This window comes from Oncorhynchus clarkii, chromosome 2 (genome assembly GCF_045791955.1).
Source record: "Oncorhynchus clarkii lewisi isolate Uvic-CL-2024 chromosome 2, UVic_Ocla_1.0, whole genome shotgun sequence".
NCBI lineage: Eukaryota > Metazoa > Chordata > Actinopteri > Salmoniformes > Salmonidae > Oncorhynchus > Oncorhynchus clarkii.
In genome coordinates, this window is record NC_092148.1 from 50,380,327 (window position 1) to 50,405,845 (window position 25,519).

Below are 25,519 nucleotides of genomic sequence, written 5' to 3' on the forward strand. Positions count from 1 at the left end.
CAAAACAACAGAAATAGAGGTCAGAACGTGACAGTACCCCCCCCCAAAGGTGCGGACTCCGGCCGCAAAACCTTGACCTATAGGGGAGGGTCTGGGTGGGCGTCTGTCCGCGGTGGCGGCTCTGGCGCGGGACGCGGACCCCACTTCACCATTGTCTTAGTCCGCCTTATTGTCCGCCTCCCTGGCTTACTCACCATGACCACCCCTCTCAATGACCCCACTGGACAGAGGGGCTGCTCGGGACAGAGGGGCAGCTCGGGACAGAGGTGAAGCAGCTGCTCGGGACAGAGGGGCGATAGCAGCTCGGGACAGAGGGGCGATAGCAGCTCGGGACAGAGGGGCGACAGCTGCTCGGGACAGAGGGGCGGCAGCTGCTCGGGACAGAGGGGCAGCTGCTCGGGACAGAGGGGCAGCTGCTCGGGACAGAGGGGCAGCTGCTCGGGACAGAGGGACAGCTGCTCGGGACAGAGGGGCGACAGCTGCTCTGGACAGAGGGACAGCTGCTCGGGCGGCCCCTGGCTGACTGACGGCACTGGCGGCCCCTGGCTTACTGGCGGCCCCTGGCTGACTGGCGACACTGGCGGCCCCTGGCTGACTGGCGGCACTGGCGGCCCCTGGCTGACTGGCGACACTGGCGGCCCCTGGCTGACTGGCGGCACTGGCGGCCCCTGGCTGACTGGCGGCACAGGCGGCCCCTGGCTGACGGGCGGCACTGGCGGCCCCTGGCTGACGGGCGGCACTGGCGGCGCTGGGCAGACGGGCGGCACTGGCGGCGCTGGGCAGACGGGCGGCGCTGGCGGCGCTGGGCAGACGGGCGGCGCTGGGCAGACGGGCGGCGCTGGCGGCGTTGGGCTGACGGGCGGCGCTGGCGGCGCTGGGCAGACGGGAAGCTCAGATGGCGCTGGGCAGACGGGAAGCTCCGATGGCGCCGGACAGGCGGGAGGCTCCGGCAGTGCTGGACAGGCGAGGCGCACTGTAGGCCTGATGCGTGGTGCTGGCACTGGTGGTACTGGGCCGAGGACACGCACAGGAAGCCTTGTGCGGGGAGCTGCTACCGGAGGGCTGGGGTGTGGAGGTGGTGACGGATAGACCGGGCCGTGAAGGCGTACTGGAGATCTTGAGAGCAGGGCTGGCACTAACCGCCCTGGCTGGATCCTCACCCTAGCCCGGCAGATGTGGGGAGCTGGGATGTAGCGCACCGGGCTAAGCACGCGTACTGGGGACACCGTGCGCACAACTGCATAACATGGTGCCTGACCAGCACCACGCCCGCCACAGTTAGCACTGCTAGGAGCACTGTAGTGCTGAGATGGCACAGGACGTGCAAGGCTAGGGAGATGCACAGGAGGCCTGGTGCGTGAGGCTGGCACAGTCTTCACCAGACCCCTCGCACGCACCTCAGGATGAGTATGGAGAGCTGTCCCCGGTGCCATTAAATCCCTGACACGCTCCGTCGGGCGAATGTCGTGCCTCATGCACCAAACCAGCAAGTCCCTCATATCACTCTCCTCCAATTTCCCCATTAACTCCTTCACAGTCTCTGCTTCGCTCACCTCCAACACCAGCTCTGGTTCTGAGCTCCTCCTTGGCTCCTCACGATAAACGGGGGGAGTTGGCTCAGGTCTGACTCCTGACTCTGCCACACTCCCCCTGTGCCCCCCCCCAAGAAATTTTTGGGGGTGACTCTCGGGCTTCCGTCCGCGCCGCCGTGCTTGCTTCTCAGAATGCCGCCTCTCTGCTTTTGCTGCCTCCAGCTCGGCCTTGGGGCGGCAATATTCTCCTGGCTTAGCCCAGGGTCCTCTCCCGTCGAGGATTTCCTCCCATGTCCAGAATTCCTTACTACGTATCTCCTGCAGCCGCTGTTGCTTCTCCTGCTGCTCCTGCCTGTTGACACGCTGCTTGGTCCTGTTGTGGTGGGTGATTCTGTAACGATTCTCTTCTTGGGAAGTAGAGGCGGACCAAAGCGCAGCGTGGTGGTTGTTCATAGTATTTTATTACGACACTATACATGAACAAACTAACGAAAAACAAAACAAGAAACGTGAGAACTCAAAACAGCCCTGTCTGGTGAACACTACACAAAGACAGGAACAATCACCCACAAACACACAGTGAAACCCAGGCTACCTAAGTATGATTCTCAATCAGAGACAACTAATGACACCTGCCTCTGATTGAGAACCATACTAGGCCGAAAACATAGAAATGCCCCAAAACATAGAAAAAACAAACATAGACTGCCCACCCAACTCACGCCCTGACCATACTAAATAAATACAAAACAACAGAAATAGAGGTCAGAACGTGACACAGATATGGATTTGTCCAGACCTGACAGGTTGGAGGGAGCCATGCCTGTTGTTCACACAAGGTCAAGTACATGGCCTCTGTCATGGGTGGGGAAGTTTACATGCTATGTAGAGTTGAAGCAATCCAAAAGGGCAGTAAAGTCTCCGGCAAAGCACATCCTTCAGAGTCCACGTGAATGTTAAAGTCCCCTAACAATAGTTTGGCAGGACACAGGGAGCTCAGCTAACTCAGAAAGAAAGACTGGAGAGGTTTTAGGTGGCCGGTAGATAAGGACTTTAAGCAGCGGTTGAGGGACAGATATTGTACAGGCTATATGTTCAAAAGAGGTTACCTGCAGTACATGTGTGACTTTGATCTTCGAGTCAGACCAATGAAGGACAGCAAGCCGACCTCCACGACCCAGAGCACAAGGTTTGACAAGGTAAACATAGCCAGGTGGTGTTGCTTGGTTAAGCAGGTAATAGTCATTAGGTTGTTGCCATGTCTCTGTTGGGCACAGAACATCAACACATTCGTCCACAATAATGCCACTGACGAGTAGGGCTTTGTTGTTCAGGGATGAGTATTAAAAATAAATTATCTAGAACTACTGACTGTTTTTCTAGTGCTGATGCTTTTCCTTCTGATGTTGGATGGCCAGCATATGTTGGTAAGGTACTACAATAGGATGGTGGTGGCTCATATGGAGCAGTGCTTATGTCTAACGTATCTTCCCGGATCTGTCAATGTGGGTGCGGATCTACCTTCCAGGGTGGATCCTAGCTCTACGGAGTGGAAACTGCACCCCTCGGTGGTTGCCCAGACATAGGACCGTTTCAGCAGAGCCAACGTCTTTAAGTATCACGAGAAAACTTGCATTGTCGTCTGTTTTTTTCAATGAGCGATCTGGCTGGGCTCTCTGTTGGGAACCGATATTTTGGCGTATCAGTGGCCTCGAACCCTGCGCTATGATTTTCCTCCGGTGGACCTGATTCAAGCCACCGTGGAGAAGGTCCGTCAGGAGAGTCTGTTATTGAATCTTGTGGCTCCTTGTTGGCCCAGACAACCCTGGTTCCCGGAGATTATCCACCTGTTGGGCGGGGACCCTTGAAGGGTTCCGTGTCATCGGCGCATGGGAGAGTTTGGCACCCACAACCACAGATCTCTGTGGGGTTGGGCCCTGAAAAGGTTCAATTTGACGGATAGTGATTACGACTATGCAGTCAGGCTTGTGCGCCCTCTACGAGAAGGTTATGTGCATAAGTGGCGCGTGTTTGATGTTCTTTGATGGCCATTTTGATGTTCTTGCAATAACCTTTTGAGCAGGGCCTTTCTTTTCCCACATTAAAAGTTTATATGGCAGCCACCTCGACGTGTCATGAAGAGATTGGCGGCTCTACCCTGGGGTCTCATCCCCTGGTGGTGCGGTTCCTGAAAGGTTGCGTCGGCTCAGACCAGTGTCTAAGCCTATGGCACTGACCTCAGGGACCTGGCTTTGGTCCTGGACACTGTGTGAGCCTCCGTTTGAACCATTGGAGTCTGTGGACCTGAAGGTCCTTTCCTACAAGACTACTACGCTAATGGTATTGGCGTCGGCCAAGCGCGTTGGGGATCTCCACGAGCTAGCAGTACACCCTTCCTGTTATGAGTTCTCACATGGGGTAGGGTGCTTTCTAAGCAGCGTCTTTCCTATTGGATTGTGGAGTATATCTCCCTGGCATACGACAGCAAATGACAAGGGTTGCCTAGCGGTGTGTGGTATACCTTAATCCACTAGGGGTGTGGCTGCATCTTCGACATAGTTCAGGGGCATGATGATTGGTGATATGTGTGATGCAGCGAGTTGGGGTTCCTCACATACCTTTGTGAGGTTTTATCGCTTGGATGTAACTGCTCCAGGTGAGGCTCATGGTGTTCTTATGGCAGTGTGCAGGTTGAGCATTTATTCGGGTTAGCAGTGTTCCCTGTGGATTTGAGCCTTGGGCTGTCTTGGGGTGCGGCAGCGCATGAAGTGCGCATTATCAGGGTTACCACAGTTTGCTGTGGGTTTGAGCCTTGGGCTGCCTGGGAGTGCCTGAGTACACCGTTTCTAGGTTACTGTAGGTTCCTGTGGGTTTGAGCCTTGGGCTGCCTGGGAGTGCCTGAGTACACCGTTTCCAGGTTACTGTAGGTTCCTGTGGGTTTGAGCCTTGGGCTGCCTGGGAGTGCCTGAGTACACCGTTTCCAAGTTACTGCAGGTTCCTGTGGGTTTGAGCCTTGGGCTGCCTGGGAGTGCCTGAGTACACCGTTTCCAAGTTACTGTAGGTTCCTGTGGGTTTGAGCCTCGGCCTGCCTTGTTCATCGATTGGTCGATAATATGCAGCCGAGCGTGTGTTCTTCACCAAGTCACGACAAGGGTTCTGTTTTGGACTTGCGGTTCCTTGCGATACGTGTTCTGACATGTCAGGCTCGCAAGGTAAGTATTGTTTTTGGAACCATGAGGTCTATGGACTGTCAGTGCGCATGGCAGAGTTGCAGCAGGTTCTGATTCCCTATATGGGCTCTGACAGTTCAGGCCTCATGAGGCGCTGACAGTTCAGGCTTCTCGGGTAAGTTAAGCACATTCTTACTCCTGAACCTATTTAGGCTTGCCATAATAAAGGGATTGAATACTTGACTCGAGACATTTCAGCTTTTCATTTTGAATGAATTTGTACAAATTTCAAAAAACATAATTCTACTTTGACATTATGGGGTATTGTGTGTAGACCATTGACACGGAATCTCAATGTAATCAATTTTTAATTCAGGCTGTAACACTACAAAATGAGGAAAAAGTCAAGCAAGGGGTGTGAATACATTCTGAAGGCACTGTAGTTGCTCCGCTACCATCTAGAAGGTAGAGACAGTACAGTACCCTGCCCTGAACCTTAGAGATTGCTGGCCTATGTACTGTACATACTGTATTTTATTCATGACTCATCCTATATAACTATTGCTGTACACACCTTTTCTATTCGTATACTGTCCATACTGTCTATACACACACCATTCACACAAATATATATTTATAATCCGGACTGACATTGCTCGTTATGATATGTCTTACTTTCTTGTTCTTTTTTAAAATGTTATTGTGGATTATGTGTGTTTTGTCTTTGTATTGCTAGATATTGCTGCACTGTTGGAGCTAGAAACATAAGCATTTCGCTACACCTGCGATAACATCTAAAAAAAACGGTGTACTGCACACGACCAATAAACTGTGATTTGATTTGTGACTTGCACAACATGGTCCTATTAGAACACGTCAAAGCTCTGACATCTAGGTATTTTACTGACTTGAAATTATAGTGCTGCTGAGGTATTTTCCTAACGTTCCTCAGAAACCATGTTTCAGTGTTATTTTCAAGTCTAAAAGGAAATCTGAGTGTCCAAATGGCTTCCTGCCCGTGCGATGGAGAATGTGGTCGACTCAGGTGCAGAAACAAAGGACACTTCTGTTTTAGCCGTGTCACATATGGGGTAGAATAACAACCGCCTAGCGGTGTGTGTGTCTAAGGGCTGCTGAGGGAAATCACTCAGGTGTGCACTTTAATTTATTGCGGCACTTGCAGTTTGTGTGTGTGGGTGTGTGTGTGTGTGTGCGCGTGTGTGATGCCTTATGTGGTATCCATCTCCAGCGTGTATTGTCAGCCCCTGCGTTGTGCATGAGATCCATCTCGCTAATTCACCACAAAATATTCAATTCCTTAACCGTATGGGGTAGCAAACCATGTGACATACATTGCACAAAAGGTTTATACTGATTACTATGGAGTAAGTCCTGAATGTCGGCCATTTAAAAACTGAGCTACCGTACAATTGACAGAGTCACTGAGACACCACACAGTCGTTGCTATTTTCCTTTATTTGGTGTAAGAGACTGTAAACAGTTCCAGACAAACATGTCATTGTCTGCAGGCCTCAATGTCTGTGGTCTTAATAATTGCAGAGTCACAGTTAGCAATACATTTTAAGGACTTTTTAATGCTTTGTGGGGGAACATTAAGCCCGTTTCAGTCTTTACGTGAAACTACTGCCTGGATTCAGAAATTGGGTCCACAAGCCAAAAACATAAAGCAAAATACAGCCCTATAGAGCTCCTCATTAGTTTGCCAGAGGAAGTAAAATAGCATAAAACAAAAGAAGAAATGGGATACTATGCAGTTTAAGAAGGAATAAGGAAGCCCACTTACCATCTAAGAAAAAGCTTTAAGTTCAGAGTGGTGCTAGACAAATTCCTCAAACCAATCCCACAGCTCTGTTTTCCCTTGGGAGAGTGGGTTCCCGGGAAGTAACTAACTAGCGCAGCCATCTGACCTCCCTGGCCTTTAAATAGACATGATATGCCCCGTATGGGCGACTAGACGGCATAGTGTCCTACCAGTCCTCTAATTGAGCTATGAGAGGAGGTTCACAGGAGGAGACTGTGGTCACAACCTCAGCTACGAGGCTGTCATCGGGAGGGGAAGGCCTGGGAAGGATGGGTAGGATGGCTGGGTGGGTGGTGGGAACATGACGGCACTTTGCTCTGCTCTGGCATTCCAGTCCCACACACAGTGGGCTGTCTCAATGTGGGCCCTGTCCTCTCAGACCCACAGGGCAGCACTAACAGAGCCTGTTCACAGCGACTGAAGCATCTAACAAAAGCTATAGGAATGCTAGCAACAAAAGATAGTTATGCTGGAACAGACTACGGTACCATGGAACCCATAGTGATATAAACACCGGCATGGTGGGCACGGGAGGAGACGGTGTTCAAAGAAACAAACCGGTATATCAAAAATGCTGCTAGCTACACCATAGGTGGCTAAGCAGATTGACAGAAAATAGTCAACGACCAAATAATCAGTGGGCTAGCTGGCACACTGAACAATCTGCCCTAGGTTTAAGAATATTGCAAAGAGCAACAGGTTCTTTCCAGAATCCAAAATCCCCTCCAGCTGATATCTCAAGAGAGTCTAAAAGTAGAGCATTCCCCAGATAACAGTGGTATTTTTGGTTTGAGTTAGCTTTTTCCCAAACTAGCGGTTGCCTTATTTGAAAATGGGGTCACGAGAGAAACTGAAATAAAATGTAAAGAAATTTTGCTTGGTTCATAGAACCGGGGATATGTCAGTAATAAACAGAGCAGGTCTGTTTTCTTCCTACAAATGTGGCTCTACCTTTTGAACAGTTTAAGCTACAAAATATTATAACCCCATCACTGGAAGATCAAACTGTTTTGCTCTACAATGCCCACAAGCCGCATAGGAGTCAGAGTGGACAAAACCAGGCACTAAATCAGATTGGGGGGAAAAAGAACATCATCAATGATAACTTTATTTTCTACACAGAAGATCACACGTAATTATTGCCTGATGATCTTCTGAACTTCCCGATACCTTTCTGATTGATTTCAGTCACTTCAAACCATACTTCCTTCAGTATTGAAATACTGTCAAAAGTTCTGTCAGACTGATTTGTAATAGACTGTCATAGTCCATTGGCCATTGATTACATCACTTTTTTTTACATGGTGGGGTCATGAAAAATTGTTTATCAAATTGAGGTCACGGGCCAAAACGTTTGGGAACCCCCTGAGTTAGCTTATGGCTTGCCAATGCTAACAGAGGGGGGAAATAGCTAGTTACTTACTTTAGGCCAATGGACTGCGGTAACTGCTGGTAAGTTTTAAACACGTGTATGAAATCACTGAGCATAACTATTTAGCTATCTAACATCTATTCAAACTACAGGTTCTAGGCATTCATGTTCTCCTGCACATTTATCACATCTAGGAATCTCCATCCTACACACTGCTGCCACATGACCATAAGCTTGACACCTAAAACACTGTAATGGATTCAGGACAAACACCCAAGTGATAACTGACTTTATCTGTTAAAGACTCTGCATCAAAACTCAGTAGTACAGACAGTGTCTTCTCTGTTTCACCACGCTCCCCACTGGGTCTGCGTCGCACCAATTGGCGGGCGTCACAGACGCCGGGAATCTTCAACTTCAGTTGATCCTCCTCAACACCTAACGCCACCCCAGTTATCACTCCTTTTAACGGCGCCCTGCTCCGGAGAGGAAAGCAAGTCACAGTTCTTGTCCCCAGTCACGTGGTGTGGTGCACGCTCCCTCAGGACAGCAGAAACACAAAAAATCTACACGATTCCACTTCGAGTCACTTTCACCAACCCAACATTCCCCAACCTGCTTTCCACCCAACCTGACACCACATATGGATCTGCCAGAAGACAAGGATCCATTCTCTCCAAAAAAAATCGAACTTCTACAGGGCCAGAATCATCTTTGTCATCATCAGGAAGAGGCTCAAACTCAGCGGTCTTCACCACACCTGCCACCGCAGTTAATTCATCCTCACTCTCGTTTACATTCAATTTCCTTCTGTTGCTCTTCCAAAAGTTCTGTGTCATCCACCACTCCATATTCACTCAAAACATGTTCCACTTTTCTCCTTTTTTTCTGTCAACCATCTTCTTCTTCATCAGATCTTCCAGAAGGCTTGTGGATTCCCACATTCCATATTTACTTCTAAAATGTTCCACGTTTCTCCTTTTTTCCTGTCCGCCATCTTAACTTTAAAGAGAAAGTACTACAATATATCAGAAGTCTGATTCACTGAGGACAAGTTTCACTTGTTTTGTTGAAATACTTCTCCATTCGTCGAGCAAGGGAGAAGCTTCATATTAAGAAAAGAAAAGCTTTGATGTTGTTGGAGCTCAACTCTGGTAGAGCTGGGGTGGCAGCCCATTGACACAAGCAGAGAACATACAGTGCATTTGGAAAGTATTCAGACCCCTTTCCTTTTCCACATTTGGTTACGTTACAGCCTTTTTCTAAAATGGATTACATCATTTTTTTCGCTCATCAATCTACACACAATACACCATAATGACAAAGCAAAAAGAGGTTTTCAGAAATGTTTGCAAATCTATTCAAAATAAAAAACAGATACCTTATTTACATAAGTATTCAGACCCTTTGCTATGAGACTCGAAATTGAGCTCAGCTGCATCCTGTTTCCATTGATGATCCTTGATGTTTCTACAACTTTTTTGGAGTCCACCTGTGGTAAATTCAATTGATTGAACATGATTTGGAAAGGCACACACCTGTCTATTTAAGTTCCCACACTTGACAGTGCATGTCAGAGCAAAAACCAAGCCATGAGGTCGAAGGAGTTGTCCGTAGAACTCCGAGGCATGATTGTGTCGAGGCACAAATCTGGGTAAGGGTACAAAACATTTCTACATGTCCCCAAGAACACAGTGGCCTCCATCATTCTTGAAATGGAAGAAGTTTGGAACTACCGAGACTCTTCCTAGAGCTGACTGGGCCAAACTGAGCAATCGGGGGAGAAGGGCATTGGTCAGGGAGGTGACCAAGAACCTGATGGTCACTCTCCAGAGTTCCTCTGTGGAGATGGGAGAACCTTCTAGAAGGACAACCATCTCTGCAGAACTTGACCAATCAGGCCTTTATGGTAGAATGGCCAGACAGAAGCCACTCCTCAGCAAAAGGCACATGACAGCCCGCTTGGAGTTTGCCAAAAGGCACCTATGGACTCTCAGACCATGAGAAACAAGATTTTCTGGTCTGATGAAACCAAGATTGAACTCTTTGGCCTGAATGCAAAGTGTCATGTCTGGAGGAAACCTGGTACCATCGACTACGGTGAGGCATGATGGTGGCAGCATCATAGTCTGGGGATGTTTTTCAGAGGTAGGGTCTGGGAGACTAGTCAGGATCGAGGGAAAGATGAATGGAGCAAAGTACAGAGAGATCCTTGATGAAAAATACTTAAAATATGTTCAAACCCCAATTTTCACCACTTCTGTTGAAACACCCATATACTACAATTCTGTGCCTTGTCCTGACATTCTTCTCTTCCTCCTCCTATTCTCTCCTGCCCCTCTTTCTCTCTATCCCCCTCTTTATTTTCCCTCTTCTGTCCTCCCTTTCTCTTCTGCTCTGTTTATTTCCTCCCTACTTCTATCTCTCCTCCTCCATATCATCCCCTCCTCTCTCTTTCGCTCTTTCCCACATCCCTCTATCCACAAGTCTCCCTCGGAGAGAGAGAGAGCACACTGAGAGTTGGCCTCTACCTGACTCTGGATGACCCCCCTCGCCGACCTTCCCCTCCCCTCCCTTCTCTGCCATGGAGATGGAACTCTCCGAGTAGGAGAGCCTAATTAGACCTGACACTCCTGTATAGTGACTCACTTTGCACAGGACGCATCCTCCCTCCCTCCCCTTCCCTCCCCTCCTCCCTCGCATGTCCCCTCAGCTCCACAGCTCTTTCAACCTACAAAACAGGAAACAGCGACTTTCGATAACAGCAACTTCAAAAAAAAAACTGGACCCCCCCCACCCCACCCCCAATCACCTCCCCCAATGCATTCTCCCGCCCACTCCTTCCCAGCATTGCTCCGTGCATCTCAGCCTCTTACATCTATAACGCTCCTGAACTCTATCCGTCAGCATCCCCAGGCAGGCAGAGGCATCTCTCAGGAAGACGTCAAACGTTCTACACCTTTTTGTGTCATTAGCTGCACAGTGAGACCGCCTGTGGAAATGGTTAGTGCTATAGATCCTAAACTATAATAACTATCGTATCAAGTTATTCTTTGATAGCGATAAGGGGATTTTTTAAAGTGCACTTGCAAGACCATATAATAGGCACTTGGGGAAAATACAGTGCACATGAGATAATGAGGTTCTAACCCAGCGTTTCCCCAATTGGTCATGGGGACCCCAAGCACTACACAGCAGATTCAAATGATCAACTCATCATTAAGCTTTAATTATTTGAATCAGCTGGTTAGTGCTAGGGTAAAAAACTAAATGTGCACCCTTTGGGGTCCCCAGGAACGCTGTGCCAACCCTTTATATGAATTAGGTGTGCTTGCTGAAGGCAAATTATTTGTATTATCATAATTTGATTTATTCAGAAGAAGAACAAATCACCATCAGCAGCCTCGCGGCTGTGCCGCAGTCACTAGTAATACCAATACTATTACATTAACTACCACTACTACCACCACCACTACTGTCACAGTCCCCACTACTTCCACTACTAGCCCACTATAACAACTCTTGAACTGTTCGAGCTCGAGACACCAAACCAACTTTCACATGTTCAAGCTATCTGTTCGTATCGAATCAATCAATCAACCTTTCCCTCTACCTACTTTTTCAACGATAATTAGTCACCACCATTACTACGGCAGACACTATCACTACTATTTCTTATTTCAAATCTGTAAATATTTTAAAACAAGCTAGCAAGCACACCACATATTTTTGTCTTCAGGAAATGTACTTCTCTAGTTCTAAATTCTTTTCAAGTAGACCATATTTGAATATTGTCAAATATATCATAAACCCTTAGTTGTCAGGTAAAGTTTTCAATTGAATGGAGTGTATCTCCTCGTGCACCGGAAAAGCTCTGATTACGTGAAGCTAAGCTGACTGTGGGAGCTGTCAGTGCTTTCCGTGGAAGGTCCCTTACTCTGTTTGACTGCTCTGTCTGAAATGATTGAGTGGCACTTTGAAGGCTATATTATTTTGACAGGCCAACTTAAAGGCCTCGTGTGGGCGATGGGAGAATTAATAAAACATGGCAGTGTTGCCATTTCAACAAAAGCCAAGTTTAGACCAACTGTAATATAAATAGGGAGACATGTTGAATGCACACAGTGGATTGTTCACTTCCTGGATTTCACATTGCACACCATTTTATTAGAAAACTGAGAAATGAAGTGTCAGAGAACTTTTCAAAATACAACTTTATTTACTTTACTGTTCTTTAGCAGGTTTATTTGACAGGGACAATGCTCATTAATCAACATTTACGTAAATGTGCCAAGGTTAGCCAGCTGTCAAATTTGAATGGTAGTCTTTGGACAGGAAGGTAAAAGTACTTCCTGTTGTTTGGAAAGAGTGATGTTTAAATATTTGTTGTTTGGTGTGTTTGAGAACCACCCTCAAAGTTATGTTTATATGAGTAGAATAGTGCAGAGCAACAACACAAAAAATCCCGGTTGCCCTTTAAGCTAGCTCTTAGACCTACAGTGCATTCGGAAAGTATTCAGTCCCCTTGGCTTTTTCTACATTTTGTTACTTTACAGCCTTATTATTAAATGGATTAAATTGTTATTTTTCCTGATCGATCTACACACAATACCCCATAATTACAAAGCAAAAACAGATTTTTAGAAATAAATAAAATATCACATTTACATAAGTGTTCAGACCCTTTACTCAGTACTTTGTTGAAGCACCTTTGGCAGCGATTACAGCCTTGAGTCTTCTTGGGTATGGTAATCGGAATATCCAGTAGGTCATTTGATCCATTTAAGAGTAAAGCTGTAACGTAACAAAATGTGAGAGGTTAAGGTGTCTGAATACTTTCCAAATGCACTGTACATATAGGTATGGATAAAGTGACTAGGCAACAGGATAGATAATAAACGGTAGTAGCAGATTATGTGATGAGTCATTTTTGTTGTTGTTGCAAAAACAGTCAATGCAGATAGTTAAATAGTTAACAGATAGCTACCCAGACTAACTATTTAGCAATCTTATGGCTTGGGGATAAAAGCTGTTCAGGATCCTGTTGGTTCCAGAAGTGGTGCTTCGGGTACCGCTTGCCGTGCAGTAGCAGAGAGAACAGTCCATGACTTGGGTGTCTGGAGTCTACTATAATAAACAGGAAGCAGCGCAGGTCCTAATCCGGGCTCTTGCCATTCCCCATCTAGACAACTGCAACTCTCTGTTGGCTGGACTCCCCGCTTATGCCATCAAATCCCTGCAATTTACCAAGAATGCGGCAGCCCGCCTGATGTTCAACCTTCATGAGTTCTCCCATGTCACCGCTTCTCCGCACATTCAACCATCCACACATTCAACCATCCTATGACAGGAAACCTTTGATACATTTGAAAAGGTTATCATAACATGTGCTACAAAGAACGCAGTCTACCTATTTAAACACCCTTGAGGCCTGGCCTATGTGGGCAAAATGCGCCGGGAACTCAAGACACGCATATCCGAACATAGGAGTAGTATCAGAAACCAAGATCCCAAAAGTCTAGTCACTATGCACTTTATGAGGTGGCAGATAGCCTAGTGGTTAGAGTGTTGAGCCAGTAACCGAAAGGTTGCTAGATTGAATCCCCGAGCTGACAAGGTAAAAATCTGTTGTTCTGCTCCTGAACAAAGCACTGTTACTAGGCCGTCATTGTTCTTGTATTTGTTCTTAACTGACTTGCCTAGTTAAATAAAGGTTAAATAACTTTTTGTTTTTTTAAATGACTGCAAGACATAATGTTGCCTCATTTAAGTACATGGGTATCGAGCATGTCAAAGTCCCGAGGCGAGGAGGGGGACATCAATAGATATTCCGATTGGAAACCATGTCGCCAAAAGAACAAAATGAGGACTTATTCTAAAATTGATTAAATAAATTATTCTCCTCAGCAATCTACACATAATACCCCATAATGACAAAGCACATTATTGCTAATTTATTACAAATAAAAACTGAAATATTACATATACATAAGTATTCTGACTCTTTACTCAGTACTTTGTTGAAGCACCTTTGGCAGCGATTACAGCATCGAGTCTTCTTGGGCACAAGCTTGGCACACCTGTATTTGGGGAGTTTCTACCATTCTTCTCTGCAGATCCTCTCAAGCGCTGTCGGGTTGGATGGGGAGCGTTACTGCACAGCTATTTTCGATGTTCCATTGGGTTCAATTTAATTTACCACAGGTGGACTCCAATCAAGTTGTAGAAACATCTAAAGGATGATCAATGTAAATAGGATGCACCTGAGCTCAATTGCGAGTCTAATAGCAAAGGGTCTGAATACTTATTTAAATAAGGTATTTCTGTTTATTATTTTTTAGACATTTGCTCAATTTTTTTTACTGTTTTTCGCTTTGTCATTATGGGGTATTGTGTTTAGATTGCTGAGGATAATTTTTTAAAATCAATTTTAGAATAAGGCTGTAACGTTACAAAATGTGGAAAATGTCAAGGTTTTCTGAATACTTTCCAAAGGCACTGTATAAATTATTGTTTTTGTGCTGCCCCTTTTAACTTAAATATGTTTATACAACTGGTGGGTCTAATCCTAAATGTTGATTGGTTAAAAATGAATTCCAGCCCGTGTCTATTCCACAAGTTACCAGCCCGTGTCTATTCCACAATGATGTTAAAATTACTATTTATTCTGTTCCATCTGACTGCGCAATCCACTGTCTCATCAGCCCAGCCAAGCAATTTATAAACTAGATCTCCACTATAAAAAGCATCTAGACATTATTTCACAATTCTTTTAGACTAACATTCAGTTTTCAACAAAGGAGATTTGCATAAACCTTGTTTTTCTCACCGACATTTGCAACATTGTTTCAATATTCAAATTCGGTCTCCAGCTGTCCCATAGTAATGAACGAGTCGGGACGAGACAGACAGGCAGGCAGCGTTTCTCAGCCAGTCGAAATCATGAATCAGCTGGCAATTTTATGGATGTACACAAAAAAATGTAAACATGGGTGTGGTACACTTCCGGTGAAATAATCTGACAAAGATCCTTGTAGGATTGAAACTCTGTTTGTTTATTAAATAAAGGTGCGCGGTGGAGCTCATTAGGCTCCATTCCTTTTTTAACTACTTTTTTCATCCCTGCACCGCACAAAATGATGTGTGTTTGATCAAACTTGACTAATGAATTAAAACATATCATGATGTAAATAGATTTCCTAAATTTGGAGACATGTTTTTTTTTTATTGTTATTTTATTGGGGACAGCAATTTGCATCACTTCTATAGAATCATCCATATAGGGAAACCAAGTTTCATTGGTGAGACTGCAAGAACACAAGTGTGTGAATAGGGGAATAAGGGATGCAAAGAGAGGGAAACAGGGGAGAGAGAGAGTTGAAGCATATTGGGATGTATTTTATAAGTAAGGTATATGAGCCCCTTTCTGCCTAACTTAAGTGGCCCATTACGGAATGAAAGAGAGAAAAGGAGCCTGCTATCAGAGAAGAGAAAGATGGATGTCTGACATATTAAGTGTGCGTGTTATCCCCAGCTGACAGGTGGCACTAAGTATGAACTTTACTCCTATCACTCTTTTCATATCCCTCTCCTCTCTCACACATCGCTCACCTCACATGTATTGTACGTATCACGATTGTTTCATCAACTTGGTCTCATTTGTATTTGTATTTATTAAGGATCCCCATTCTTCCTGGGGTCCAGCAACAAACATTAAGACAGTTACAGTATATAGAGTTTAAAATATTACATGATATTACATTTCCTAACACTTTACCCAATACATTTAGTGTATTCCCTCAGGTCACCAATCCACTATCACATATTTACAATACAACATCCATCTGTACGTGTGTGTAGATAGCGTGTCTTATGTGAATGTGTCTGTGCCTGTGTTTCTCTTCACAGTACCCGCTGTTCCATAAGGTGTATCTTAATCTGTTTTTTTTAAATCCGATTCTACTGCTACAGTTACTTGATGTGGAATAGAGATCCATGTAGCCACCCCTCTATGTAGTACTGTGCCACTCTCCCACAGTTTTTTCTGTCTTGTAGGGTATGCATGGGTGTCTGAGCTGTGTGCTAGCAGTTTAAACAGACAGCTCTGTGCTTTCAGCATGTCAATACTTCTTACAAAAACAAGTAGTGGTGAATTCATTCTCTCTTCCTCTTTGGGCCATGAGAGGTTTACATGCATATTATTAATGTTAGCTCTCCGTGTACATTTAAGGGACAGCCGTGCTGACTTATTTTGAGCCAATTGTAATTTTCCAAGGTCCCTCTTTGTGGAACCTGACCACACAAGTGAACAGAAAATAAAGCCTGTAGGACCTGTCTTGTTGATAGTGTTGTTAAAAAGGCATATCAGCACTTTATTATGGACAGACATCTCCCCATCTTTGTTACTGTTGTGTCAACATGTTCTGACCATGACAGTTTACAATCCAGAAATAATCCAAGTAGTAGTCACCTCAACTTGCTAAATTGACACATTATTTATTATAAAATGTAGTTGAGGTTTAGGGTTCAGTGAATTATTTGTCCCAAATACAATGCGTTGAGTTTTTTTTAAATATTTAGGACTAAAATATTCCTTGCCACCCATTCTAAAACTAACTGTAGCTCTTTGTTAAGTGTTGCAATGATTTTACTTGCTGAAGTAGCTGACGCCTATAGTGTTGAGTCATTAGTAAAGATTGAAAAATGTAAGGGGCCCAGACAGCTTCCCTGGGAAATGTCTGATTCTACCTGGATTATGTTGGAGTGGCTTCCATTAAATAACACCCTTTATGTTCTGTTAGACAGGTAACTCTTTATCCACAATATAGCAGAGGGTGTAAGCCCATAACATATCCTTCTTTCCATCAGCAGACTATGATCAATAATGTCAAAAGCCCCACTGAAGTCTAAGAATATAAACTCAGCAAAAAAAGAATTGTCCTCTCACTGTCAACTGCGTTTATTTTCAGCATACTTAAAATGTGTAAATATTTGTATGAACATAACAAGATTCAACAACTGAGACATAAACTGAACAAGTTCCAGAAATTGAATAATGTGTCCCTGAACCAAATAATGTGTCCAATTCAAAAGTAACAGTCATTATCTGCATTAAGTACTGCAGTGCATCTCCTCCTCAAGAACTGCACCAGATTTGCCAATTCTCAAACGGCAATAGGCCGGATTTGAACCTATGCCGACACTGTAGACGTGACGGAGGCTGCAGCATACTGCTAGACCAGCCAGGTCACTTTCCTTCACTGCCCTGAATAGATTTCTCTTTTGCAACAAAGGGAAATCAGGGTTTTCTGGCCTTTCGATTGTGACAATTTTGAAACTGTCACACACACATATAGAAAACACAATCTTCGCACACCGCACAAAAGTTCTAGTTCCACTTCTGGCTACACACAAAAGATCTGTAAAAACACACCGTAATAAGGCTTTGGAGAGAGTCCCGCAGATTTGGTTTTCTCTTGTATGCCACAATAATTCCTAATTGCACTCTGGAGCCTTGTTAGTCACCAGTTTGGGAGAGGACAACTCAACGCTCCAGTCAGAGATTGATTTGACTAAATAAGAGTACATCCTTGTATGGCCAAGTCAGGCCGACAGTGGTCTACCAAAAACCATGTGAAGTATTTGGCCCCCGGAGAATCATTTCCGAAGGCATCGTATCAGAGGACCAGTGGTCTGCTGCCTATAGTGGTCTGCTCTCTCCCTAAAATCTCATAGCAACCTGCTCTCCTTATGTAATGCGGAGAATGAGATCAGCCTGGGTCAGGTTACATAGACACGCTTGTGCACACACACACAGACATAGACACAGACACAAATGCATAAACACACACACACACACACACACACACACACAGACACAGACACAAATGCACACACACACACACACACACACACAGACAACCATACAAAGGCACATAAACACAAGTGTGCTCTGAGGTCAGCTGCTCTGTTAAACGTCACGCTAACAAGCATAGACAGATACGTTACAAATGATGGAACCTCTGCTTCAAAGTGAGTGTAATCGCAAAGTGTTTCCCAACCATCTCATCTGCTTGGACACCAAGAGCCAACGATTTACCCTTTTTTTCCAAATACAACTCGGGCCTGTAAATATCCCAATAGCTTTACCACAAGGCTGCTCAAACAAACACACTGTCATTTTAATACTTAACGGTCAATAATAAATAAATAAATTGTTGACTTAAAAAAATAGTGGATGATGCAATTGCCATACCTTCTGAAAGATGACCGGCAAGCCAAGAGAAATATCCGAGTGCATTCTAAGATCCCCCGTCCATCAAAAATAGTGGGCTAAATACATTAAACGCGAGAGAGAAGCCGCGCCACAGCCTAACACACAGCTAATAGAGGCCCTGAATGGCTCTAAGCAGCAGGGAGACTACGAAAGTCAAAATCTGCTTCCCAAATGGCACCCTATTCCCTATATGGTGCACTACTTTTGACCAGGGCCCATTGGGCTCTGTCCAAAAGTAGAGCACTATTGTTGGCAATAGTGTGCCATTTGAGACACACTCTTAAGCTGCAAATGAATCCTGAGCCTCGGTCCAATGGAGGAGATTGTTGCTGTACCTGACACCGAGTAACAGAGGGGAGGAAAAACACAAGGAGCTTCTTATTAATAATGAATGGGGTAGAGAGAGATCGAACGAGACCACATAACACATGGCACATAGGTGACAGAGTCCTGTAATACGGTCATTATTGGAGACCAGTTATCACATGGTCAGGTAGTGGGGTAGGGCACTATTAGAAAAAAGGGTTTAAGCAATTATTATGAGCCATCCTCCCTTCTGCAGCCGCCACTGGTTCCAAAAGGGTTCTTCGGTTGTCCCCATAGGAGAACCCTTTTTGGGTTTTGAGGAAAACCCTCTGTGGAAAGGATTCGACATGGAACACACAAAAATTCTACCTGGAACCAAAAATGGTTCTCCAAAAGGTTCTCCTATAGGGACAGCCAAAGAACCCTTTTATAGGTTGTAGATGGCACCTTTTTTTACTAAGAGTGTATAGTCAACTTGACACATGCTGGTATTAAGGCCTTTGGGCATGAAGACATCACCTGATGAATAAGATAAGATGGCTTTGAACTGAAAATGTGTCCAGGTAACAGCATTGACACATTTGTACTGAGCATTTAGCCAGGTAACGGTACCGACACCATTTGAGACCGCCTGAATTCACAGGCATTGATGAAACAATGGCCACATCACAGAAAAAAATCTGCCACTAATACGCCACAGCGTAATATTTCTGGTAAGGTTTTATGAGATTGGTGTGTTCGTCTCCCATGGCAAGAAAGAGATCAAACCAAAAGGTCCTTTGAAGTAAATTGTCATCCATCGCAGATAACACCATTTTGGTTCAATCTTCTACTGTAAATCTCTTCCCAATGCCTTTGGAGTTGCCGCGACACTGCTCCCCAGGTAGATTGAGTGCCTTTGCAATAGCTTTGCCACAGTTTGCTGCCTGTGAGAACGGCAGACTTACAAAACACAGGAGTCAAGAGCAATCAATCCATAGGCCAGATTTACTGTACAACCCGCTGTCCATCCATCCATCCCCACCCACTGACACCTGCCATGTAGATAATGCCCCTCATATCCCATGCCCAAACCATACATTTGTACTGTGTGGATACTGTGTTGGGTTCCTCATTGGGTGTGGAATCAATCCTACATTAAAGGGATACACAGAAAGCTTGAGGGCATGAAAGTGAAAGAAGGGGAGGAGGAGAGGGAGGGGAAAGGGCGGGGCAGTACGATCCTTTGCAACTCGGAAATGATTCTCTGGGGCCCAGCTGGTTGACATTAGAGGAGGGGGGTGAATTGTGTGTGTAGGTGGAGAGGGGGGCAAGTCCTATGCCCAGTCCCTACTCGTGCCAATAAACACAGGCATCACTTCAGAGCCAAGGTAGAATTCAGTATTTTTTTGTTTTTTTGTGTGTTATTCCACCACACAATCAAAAGCCCACGGTAAATGGGGCACGCATTGGGTCAATGAGATAAGTCAATTTAGTCAGAAAATTCGCTGGGCATGTACAAAACCCTTGGCACATAACCGCTAAGCACACACGCCACTTCAAAAACACCTCTGGTGTTTCAAATGAAACGTGTGCGTGTGTGTGTAGAGGTCACACACTCAGTCTTGTCTCGTTTGATGTGAACAGGCACATTCCCAGAAGGTAAGGTACGGGCGGAGATCATGGGAAACACACTTCTTCATTCGCTACCATTGCTAAAGGACAGACCAGCTTGTAAAGGAAGCCGCGAGGGAGCACAAGTGAGAGGCCACAGAAACTAGAGGGGAGAATGAGGAGGCCTGCATCCCATATGTCACCCTATTCCCGTTATAGTGAACTACTTTTGAATAGAGCCCTATGGTCCCTGTTCCAAAGTAGTGCACTATATAGGGAATAGTGTTCCATTTGCGATGCAGGTGAGAAGTCTCCTCTCAAGACTCCCTGAGGAACCCTCCACTGCATCAACACTCGCTGTAAGGAGGAGATAGATAGACATGACCCTTATATGTACTGCACACACACAATGGATTTCTATGTTCACCCACTCACTCAACTGAAAAGTTCCCCTACTCCATCTCCCAATAGTCCAATACAAAAGACCTTCCAGCTCATAGACCTCTTCCACCTTTCCAATCAGAGCTTAGAGAGAGGGGGGGGGGGGTTTAGAGACAGGCAGTGGAGGTAGGAAGGGAGAGAGGGGGAAACAAAGGAGGTAGGGAGAGAAGGGGAAACAAAGGAGGTAGAAACAGAAGGGGAAAGACAAGAGGTACAGAAAGAGGCAGGCGAGGTAGCTAGAGAGGGGGGTGGGCAGAGGAGTAACATACTGTAGGAGGAATCTCCCCACTGGGCAAACACTGGTTGAATCAATGTTGTTTCAACTTAATTTGACAAAGTATTGTGACGTGGAATCAACATGGAAAATACATTGTATTTTTTTTTAAATCACCAACTACAGTAGTACTGTTTTTTTCTCATTTCAACCAGCGTTGTAAACATTGAAATAAGGGTAAAACTTCAACTTAAATATATTGACTTCACATTACTAATTTGTTGTTAAAATTATCATCAGAACTATGTATATGTTGAAAGTGCGTTGAAAATTCCACGTACAAATGTAAAAAAAACATTTTCATATTTTTCATCCTATATTCTGTCGTGATGTGACTATCATTAATGTGATGACTGCTATTTATCGAATAATTAACTACTACATTTAATTATTACTCGATTCAATTGATCATGTAACAATTAACTCATTTGGAATTTGGGGCACCACGGGAAAAGATATTTCCAGAGTTACTATCTCCCGACTTAAACTCTAAAGATTCATAAATATCTCTTACATCAATGACAGTCAATTATTTATTATCACCTCATCAGTCTCATTCTGATTGTCGCAATATCCCTGGATCCACAAGAACCCTAGCCCTTTTGAATATTCAGTACTACACCAATTTATTTATTTATTAACTAACTAAATAATAAAGTTTTTTACAATCGCTTAGACACTAAAAGTGGTACTTGAGGCACACTCAGTGAAACCATTAACTAATTATCTAATCTTCAGACCAAGTCTGCAAAACTGCAAGCACATTATCGGCTTTACACTCAGTTTGCAATTGTAAAACACACTTTTTGCAAAACACTAAACACGGTTCATTAGACATATCATTCAAAACTAACAGGTCTTGTGTTTTGTTTGGGAAACACTTCCATTCAAAATGCCACACTCATTTACCGATTACCTACACCCAGTGCTCGCTCACGTGTGAAAACACTTATAGAACATTTCTTCACTTAGAAATCAGAGCTTGAGCACTATAAATAGGCTTCAAGATGGCTTTCTTGGTTTGGACAACAATGGAGGCCAATTTTGGAGAGAGGGTTAGAGGAAGAGGAGTGAGAGTAAGAGGGGGACGAGGACAAGGGGGAGGGCGAGGAGGAGGAGGAAGAGGACAAGAACGAGGAGGAAGGAGAACAATCACAGATGAGATCCGGGCCACTTTGGTTGACCATGTGGTCAACCGTGGTTTGAGTTTCAGGGAGGCTGGGCAGAGGGTCCAGCCTAACTTGAGCCGTTACACTGCAGAAAGTGTCATCCGGACATTTCGAAATGAGAGCACGTAAGTAAACCTACGTGAATATGGTCATTTCAAACAACAGCATACGTTTACGACAACTGCAACACCACATCACTGACAACACAACATTCAGTAACATAAATAGGGTGAGTCTCCTGAAACGCCATCAGATTCGTATGAAACAGCTCTACAGAGTACCATTTGAGCGGAATTCTGACAGAGTGAAATAACTGCGCTATGAATACGTACAATTAAGCTATACTATCCAGTCATTGGTATTGTATTCCAGTGTATTGTGCTACATATTGACTGCTCTGTCTATTCATACTGTCATACAATAATGTTTTATCTGTTTCAGAGAGCTATGGAACTAGATGCTGCTACAGAGCATCATGATTTAGTTTATGTTGATGAGGTCGGTTTTAACCTAGCCAAAACAAGACGCAGGGGAAGAAACCTCATTGGACACCGCGTCATCGTCAATGTGCCGTGGTGGCAACATCACATTGTGTGCAGCCATTAGTCGGAACGGTGTCCTTCATCATCATGCCAGTCTTGGTCCTTACAATTCTGCCCACATTATCACCTTCCTTGACACCCTGCATAATATCCTCATTCCCAATGACCAGAGGAATGGGCCAAAGCAGTCCAGGTTTGTTGTCATCTGGGACAGCGTAAGTTTCCACCAGGCCACTCTGGTCTGCAACTGGTTCATTGACCATCCACAAGTTTTGATGCTCAACCTGCCATCATATTCTCCATTTCTAAACCCAATAGAAGAGTTATTTTCGGCGTGGCGTTGGAAGGTATACGATCGCCAACCCCACCAACGCTTACCCCTTCTCCAGGCGATGTAAGAGGCCTGTGGTGATATAGACACGGTGGCTTGCCAGGGCTGGATGACGCCACTCCAGACGCTACTTCCCCCGCTGTTTAGCCAGAGAGAACCTCGCTTGTGACGTTGATGAGGTGCTATGGCCAGACCCAAATAGGAGACAGAATGCACCCTAATTGTTTTTTTCTTTACAGTAACAAGCCTATTTGTTTATATTCTACTGTATCTGTTACTGTTCATCCCGAAATCTGGATGAAAATACAATGTTTTGAGAAAGAAACACATTTTATTCCCACCCCCCTTGCATTTCTGTTTATAGTGTAAATATATACTGAATATGCATACATACTGTATATATTTGTGCACATACATGTACATGTGAGAGCTATGACAAACTGCCTTGGACTCTGTACACTGAACACTGAACATGCAAAAGACACAAGATAGTAGTGTTTCACATTTGTCACATCCGTGTGTAGTTGGCGTGTGTAAGAGCTAGTCATTTGATGGTTTGCGTGTAGAGTTGACGCAAAAACAACGTTTTGAGAAGAGTTAAAATCGTTTTTAATGAAGTGTTTGGTTTTGCAAGAGATGTGTAACGTGTCGCATGTTGTCTGTGTGTGTGTGTTTTGGGGTTCTGTGTGTAGAGTCTAAAGAAAAGGAGCCATAGTTTCAGAAATCACGTGTAAGCAATTGTCAAAAACTGTAACACAGAATACCATACACACTTACATGAGATAAAAGTCCCTCGTGAACTGACACGATATGACAGCTTGTTACACAATGGAAAGGGGGTGGGGAAAGAAAGAGCGGGAGAGACAAAGAGAGTGGACTTACATTTTGAAACTACGCTCACTGTAATATGAATACACAACTGCACAACTGAGCAAGAGGACGAGTACATTACAGTGTCTAGTTTGAGAAACAGACGCCTCACAAGTCCCTAACTGGCAGCTTCATTAAATAGTACCCGCAAAACACCAGTCTCAACGTCAACAGTGAAGAGGCGACTCTGGGATGCTGGCCTTCTAGGCAGAGTTCCTCGGTCCAGTGTTCTTTTGCTCATCTTAATCTTTTATTTTTATTGGCCAGTCTGAGATATGGCTTTTTCTTTGCAACTCTGCCTAAAAGGCCAGCATCCCGGAGTCACCTCTTCACTGTTGACGTTGAGACCGGTGATTTGCAGGTACTATTTAATGAAGCTGACAGTTGAGGACTTGTGAGGCGTCTGTTTCTGAAACTAGACACTCTAATATACTTTTCCTCTTTAGCCTGATTTAAAAATGGATTAAAAAAAGAATGTTCAATCCACCCATCTACTGTACACACGATACCCCATAATGATAATGTGAATGTTTTTATATTTTGGGGAAAATGTATTGAAAATTAAATATATTAAATATCTAATTTACATAATTATTCACACCCCTGAGTCAATACTTTGTAGAAGCACATTACAGCTTTCTGTTGTCTTGGGTATTTCTGTATCAGCATTGCACATCTGGATTTGGGGATTTTATACCATTCTTTATTTTATTTAACCCTTATTTTACCAGGTAAGTTGACTGAGAACACATTATCATTTACAGCAACAACCCGGGGAATAGTTACAGAGGAGAGGGGGGGGGGGGGGATTGAATGAGGCAATTGGAAGCTTTCTTGCAGATTTTCTCAAGCTCTGTTAGCTGTGGATTTTCAATGGGATTCAAGTCTGGGCTTTGGCTGGGCTACTCAAGGACTGTATGCATGGGTTCGTTGTCCTGTTGGAACGTTAATCTTCGCCACAGTCGGTGGTACTCTGAAGCAGGTTCTCATCAAGGATTTGCCTGCGTTTGGCTCCATTTATTGTCCCCTCTATTCTTACCTGTCTCCCACTCCCTGCCGCTGAAAAGCATCCCCATAGTATGATGCTGCCACCACCATGCTTCATGGTAAGGATGGTGTTAGACGGGTGATGTGCTGTGCCTGGTTTTCTCCAGAAATAGCCCTTCGTATTCAGGTGAAATAGTTACATTTTTGTCTCATCAGACCACAGGGTCTTTGCCTAATGCTCTGTCTTTCTGCAAACTCCAGCTCTAGGCAGAGTTTGGTTTGTTCCATATTTTTGGAGACCACTGTGCTCTTGGAAACTTTAAACACTCTAGAAATGATTTTATATCCTTCCCAGATACATGCCTCATCACATTTCTACCTCCTTGGACTTCGTGGTTTAGCTTCTGCTCTGACATGCGCCGTCAACTGTTGGACCTTATATCGACAGGTGTGTTTCTTTCTAAATCATTACTTGACCACAGGTGGACTCGAATCATCTTAACTTCAAATAATGTTTGATTTGATTTAGTCCTATTTTTCAACTTTGAATTTTTGGTTGAGATGGAGACATGAAACCAACATATTAATAACAACCAACCGTCCTTCATGTACACAAGACAATATGCAAAGGTAAAAGTGTATTATTAATATTACGCATTTGGCATCCTATTTATAGGGCGAATGGTAACTACTTCTAAACTTCTAAACATCCAATCCAATCAGCCATGGATGAATACCTAGCTTCGCGTTGAAATGATGGTGTCCTTTGTTGGGTAAATCAGATGTCAACGTAGCCTACATAAACCCAACCTCACTCTGAATTTACATTCACAT

At 44.5% G+C, this 25,519-nt stretch overlaps 1 protein-coding gene across 2 annotated transcripts in view; it reads right to left on the reverse strand.

Moving 5' to 3' along the window:
* Nucleotides 1-25,519, reverse strand: part of LOC139369125 (protein inscuteable homolog) — an 84,374-nt gene that overhangs the window by 51,506 nt on the left and 7,349 nt on the right. The window contains exon 1 of one of the 2 annotated variants that reach the window (XM_071108621.1): nt 6,507-6,714. The exons of the other annotated variant lie outside the window; for it this stretch is intronic. The gene's annotated coding sequence lies outside the window, so the exon portion shown is untranslated. Of the gene's footprint in view, nt 1-6,506; nt 6,715-25,519 lie in introns of those variants that run through there. 2 annotated transcript variants of the gene reach the window in all.